Raw genomic sequence first — 6,562 nt, forward strand, 5'->3', positions numbered from 1 at the left:
GTGGGTCTGGCTTCCACTCCCCACTTGTTGATAGAGGATGGTTGATGGGGGTTTCTCTTGGTATGTCCTTGCTTTGGTGGAGGCATGGTTATAAGTCTGCGCCATCACCTCAGAATAAGTCTTCTAAGTGTTGGCATTGATCATGTACTTAAAGAAACAGTCACGTATGCCTGCCGTGAAGGCTTTGAGGGCAGTCTTGTCGTCTGCCTTGGCATAACGGGAATACTCATGGATGAAGCGGCCAGCATACATACGTAATGACTCGTCTGGCTTCTGGCAAATAGTGTACAAGTCATCTGCAGAGTGCAAGCAATCGGTCTGGAAAATGTGTTGAGAAACAAACAGTTTCCTCAATTCCTCAAATGAGTCTACCGTCTCAGATGGAAGACGACAATACTAGGTTAGAGCTCCGCCAGAGAGGGTAGAAGGGAAGAGAAGACATCGCTCTTCGTCGGTGTGCATCAGGTATGCCATGGTGGACTCAAAGAGGTTAAGGTGTTCAATCGGGTCCTCATTTCCAGTATACAATTACAAGCCAAGCTTCTGCTTTGTGTTTGCTTGGAAGGGGTGTCGAGGATCCTCTTTGTAAGAGGGCTAGGCCAAGGTTGGTTTCAATCAGGTATCTCAGCTTATCGTTCGGCCTTCAACTTGTTCACTTCCTTTAAGAGCTGTAGGACAAAAGGGTCCTGAATAGATTCATGTACCATTGGAGCTTTCTTTCGTAAATCTCCATCTCCTCTTGGAAGTAGGAAGGTTTGATCAAGAGCATGTGATTTTTTCCTGAACTCGCTGTACTGACTTCTAAGGTATGTATGTCGAAACATCTCTAAGTCCCCGATACCTTCGTGTTCCTCTAGGACTTGTTTCCCCTTCCCCAAATAGGTAGCTGGCTTGGGACATGGGATAGGACCGAGTCTTTCAAAGACCCTTGGATCATTGATCTTTAAGCTTACATGGATGGGATTGTCTCGACGTTGCTTTAGGAAGTCTCGACAGTCGTGAAAGATGGTTTTCGATTCTTCCACTCCTTCTGTAAGAAGGTGCCTTCCTCCACTCCTCCTGCTTCGAGTCGAAGCAGCTAGGTTAAGAGAAGTCTCATGTTGGTCGCCATTTCGATGAGTAGCTCGCTCCTCAACAGGAATACCCATGTCGAGGGCAAATGACCTACCGTGTTAGGGGGCATCCAGTTGATGGTTGACTTCCACAGGGGTGATAAGCTCATGTGTTTTAGTATATCTAGCCTCGCAGAGCATCTCAAAGACCTTCTCATACTGCTCTTGGAGGATCTCATTCTTCATTGCTATCTTGTTTTTCTGAGCTTCCAGCTCATCGACTTTAACCTGAAGAGCAAACTTCTTTTGTTTCTTCCTTCGTTGCTTCGCACCAGGTGCAAGATAGGAGTCATTATGTGTGTTGTGGCTTCATTCGCTTCCCATGTTGGAAAGGGATGCCTGGTCAAAAAAGAGTGTACGAATGGTGGAAACCAGCTTAACAAAGTTGAAGATAGTGGGAATAAGTGTCTTTCCCACAGACGGCGCCAAATGTTGATGCACAAAATTAGTGAGGACTTTGGTACAACAGAAAGTGTTGAGTTTGTGACCTTCACTAGATTGCTCCGGTCACTAGTGTGGATAAGTATATAAATGGATAGAGACAGGGAAGCAAACACAAGATGTACGTGGTTCACCCAGATTGGCTACGTCCGCGGAGTAGAGGAGTTCTCATTAATTGTGAAGGGTTTACACAAGTACATAGGTTCAAGCTCTCCTTTTGTGAGTACTAGTGAATGATTTAGTACAAATGACATTAGGAAATATTGTGAGAGAATGATCTCTATTTATAGAAGAGAGTTTCTAGTTTCATTCTGACATTGACACGTGTCGTGTTGTGATTGGCTTCTGATGTTGACACGTGTCTTGCTATGATTGGCTTCTGATGTGATTAGCCTCCTGGTTGGAAGGAAACTCTTCTGGGTCTTTGATGGTATAACGTTGACCGGTGCTCAGTAGTTTCGGGATTGGTCAAGTATGGAACAAACAAGATTCATAATCTAATACATTTACGCTTCCATTGCGTTACTCTAATTCTTCCTCATTCTTGAGGAATCTATCCTTTAGTATTTCTCAAATGCTTAAGGACTCACTTGACAATTGTCATTATTCTGATCCTAGGGCTGCACTAATATTGTCTTGTACCTTTCTTTGTACAACTCATATCATCGTTTTTCATACAATATGAAATATGTCAATCACCTTTATGCATATGCATAAAGGATTCTATTTACACATTATGCTTCTTTGGGAGTCAAAAGGGTACATTCCATTTTAGAAGAGTAATTTCCCAATCTGACTGGAATTTTCCTGTCATTTGAAGTTTATCATTCCAGAAACTTCATACATCTATCGTCTATCAATAGGGATTGAGATAATCCAATTATATCTTGAAATCTATCATTATAGAATTTCATCCCATGTATATAGACTATGTCTCCCATATACATTCTATCATTATAGAATGTTTAAAGTCATAACTTTAACGAAGAAGAATTCTTTTCATTTCCAAAATTAATGTATAATATATATGTTCAAATTTAGGAATATGATTAACTCCCACTAATCTTTTGTAAACCTAGTAAACAAAAGATTCATTTACATCTTTATGAGAAATCAAATGATTTGATCTTTCTCTCATAAGACGCTTATAGCTCCAACTAGCTTGCTAAGATTCATGATGTATGGATCTCTACAACTTACACGTCTTGTGATTCCTAGTCTTAGACATATATTACCAAGAGTATCTTGATAACGGTTTTGGAAACCCATATTATGTCCAAACATTGAATCACTATTTAGTTGTAGCTAGCAATCTTCGACTTAACAGAAACCAAGACTACGTCAAAGATGGTTTCTTCCAAGTCAACCAATCTCGTTGATTGTAGTCACCTTAAGCTACCAATTAGCTATGAAGGTTTCACTATTTAGGGTTAAATGGTACTATACCATTTCCTTGAGTATATGTCGTATATACACTCAATGTAGTCATAAGGATTTTCATTCTTAATTCTTTCGACTTAAGAGGTGTAACTCTATGACATAGCCATAAAGTTCAAACCATTCAACTGAGACAGTTTATAGGTCCTTCTCGACTACCTTGGAGTTAGTGGTGTAGGAATTACGTTGTTGTATTTGTTTATTATCAGCTTGTCTCTCAAAGAACCCATTCTTTGAGTTCTATCACTCGTTCATTTGCTCTATCTTAGGTAAATCCTATTGTAGGATTACAATGAACTACCCAACAAATAACATTTGTTAGTTGGTTTATAGAAGTGATACCCCAAGGTTAATTTAAGGATATCCCACAAGATTGTTCTCAAACAAATATTGCTTATTAGCACACAACCCAAATCTTAACACGATTAAGACTTGTCTTTCTTTCCAACTACATCCTATGGAGTCATGAAAATTTTGGAAGATCTTATAATTGACAATCATATTGTCTTAGAAGTATATATCCTATATATGGGTAATTGATAACATCCATTATCTTATGATGCTATGTTCCTTGATATCTTTCAAGGAAACTCTTCTAAAGTGTTATTTTTCCTTGGATCAAATCTAAGGAGGTAAATACTTTAGACGTGTTACTCATCAACTTACATTCTTGAATTCTTTGAAACCTTTTGCAAAGTATTCGGACTTGTGTTTATTCAAAATAAATGATAGTCCAACCAAGAATGATCTTCGGTGAATGTCATACAACATGAGTAGTATTATGTTGTGGACAAGTCCCACTAACATCTAAGTGAATTAACCTCAACAACTTTGTGATTCTTTCTTCTTTTCAAAAGAATAAAGATTCAAACATTTCGCCTCTATACAATTTTAAGAAGAAAGCATTGGATCCAGATCTAAGGATCCAAAGCATCCATCTATGAGCAACTTGTAATTTATGTTTTAGAGGTGTCACAACTCAGTGGGATTAGTCACTACCTTGCAACCTTTTGGGTTTTAAGCATCGTTATATTCTAAATAGTTAATACTACCACATCATCTCTACTATAGAGACAATCAATCAGATTACAATAATCCAATCATTCATTAATAAAGAACAATGTTTTGTCAAACAAAACATTCATCCATCTCTTAAAATTATAGTGACGAAATTAAGTTCCTTATTCAAATTGGAATGTAAAGTTCCTTATTCAAATTGGAATGTAAAGACAATCTTTGTTTTTCCAATTTCTTTGGTAGCTCATATGAGGAAGGTGTGTTCTTGACACTTGCAAGACATTTCTTGCAAATACCCCTTCCAATGTCCATCTTTCATAAAGAAAGTTTGTTCCCTTGGAGTTATTTTGCCTTCTTCATTTGACTTCTCCATTAACTACAATAGTCATGGTCCCTTAAACTCCAACTATCTCTCTTGAAACTTATTTCAATTGTTATATACACATCAAACGATTTGGAGAGCATGCGGTTATTGTTCACTATATAGTTTACAATTAATATAGTGAACCATTTGGATAGGGACTCAAATGTGAAGTCCTTGCCTAGTTTCCGTCTCCTGAAATGGTTTAACACTTCAACATTCAATGGTTCAAAATCATCATAAGTCCATGTTGATGGACTATTTTTGTCAATCAACCATTATGTTCTAAACATGATTACAAACTTAACAATTTGTTATTGAAGAATCATGGCACATAAAGTTTTCATGCCCTTGTGCTTACTTCTCAAGTTCCTTGTTCATTTATCAAAGAAACAAGCACTAGTGTTTGCATTAACTAAGGGTTGTTCAAAGAATTCTTATTTCTTCATGCAACGATTTGTAATGGAAGAATTATGACACTAAAGTGTTGATGTCTTTGTGCTAATCTTCTCAAGTTCCTTTGTTCATACAACAAAGGAATACGCATTTGTTGTTTGTGTTGTCCTCTTTATGATAGACTTATCTAATATGTTCCTCCAATGATACATTATCAATAGGAAGATTGTGAGGATGAGACTACTTACGTACATATACAATCCATTCAAGACAATCTATGGGATTGTGGTACCAAGTCCTAAAACTAAAGCCTTCGGCTTTTCTTTGTCAAGTTTTTTATAGCGTTTGCAAATATATTGGTAAATAAATACATAAAGAATATAAATTTATTGATTTTAAACTATTTGATCTGGATCTTTAAATCAAATAGCACCACCCACTATTTTTGGCAAATTCCATATCCCTCATTGGAATTCAAGAGTTTTGGAGGAAACTCTTAGTAGGGTATGGGAGGCTCACTATTACCAAGCCCACCACAGAATGATATGATGTTGGCTAGCATTAATAATAATGAGAGCGTACGCTTACTCATTTGCATCTCATGTAAGTACCCATCTTATTTGGCCTCTAGAGAATGATGCCTCACAATGATATGATGTTGGCTCCATTGCACTTAGTTAAGTCATTCCCACCATGCAAGTTCAGGTAGGGGTTTAAGAACAAGTTCACAATGATATGATGTTGATCATTCTCGTTGCCTACCTTCACAACATATGTATGCATATAAAACTCATCCTGAGTGTAAGCACATATTTTGTACTCCCCTATGATAGGAATTCGGTGTATGAGTCATAAAGGATTGGAGCCTACCATGGTGGAAGGCCACAAAAGAGGGTTCAAAGCACTTTCACGCTTGTCAACTTAATAACGGTTTGGTTGAGGGTTTTTAAGTCTCATCATATATAAGCACACATTTTAATCTTATTAAAACAATTTGGTTCTATTACAACTATTGGTCCATATGATTGATTTAGTAGTATATGATACTCTCATTGTGCTTGTAAAACGGTTTTTAAAGTAAGAGTATATGGTACTATTAACATAAGCTTTGCATTCGTTGATGGACTATATAGTTGCCTTAGGGCCTTATGATAACTATGAACCTTTAGTTCAATCCAACACGAGCCTTGTCATATCCTAGCTCGAGCCCCCACCACATCCCAAGCTCAACTCCGTCATAGCACGATATTGTCTGTTTTGGGTCCGACCACATCCTCACGGTTTTGTTTCTGGGAACTCACACGAGAACTTCCCAATGGGTCACCCATCATGGGATTGCTCTCACACGAACTCGCTTAACTTTGGAGTTCCGATGGAACCCAAAGCCAGTGAGCTCCCAAAAAGCCTCATGCTAGGTAGAGATAGGAATATACATATAAGGCTTACAGGATCCACTCCATTAGGTGATGTGAGATGTTACAATCTGATGAGAAAATTAACTCGACACACAAATTAAACCCTATTATTGACAATTGTAGTAAAGATGTAAGTAGGGATCGTTTTAGACCAGGGATTAACTAGGGCTGCTAATCAATGCAAATAAGACTAAAAAATACTAAACTAGACTATATAGACTCACAACTGACTTAAAATTTGTATATGTTGTCCTATAAGCATGCATTTTAATCTCATTAAAACAATTTGGTCCTATTACAATTATTGGTCCCTCTGATTGATTTAGTAGTAAATGATACTCCCACTATGGTTGTAAAACGTTTTTTAAATTAAGAGTATATGG

This window comes from Malus domestica, chromosome 11 (assembly GCF_042453785.1).
Source record: "Malus domestica chromosome 11, GDT2T_hap1".
In the NCBI taxonomy this organism is placed as follows: Eukaryota; Viridiplantae; Streptophyta; class Magnoliopsida; order Rosales; family Rosaceae; genus Malus; species Malus domestica.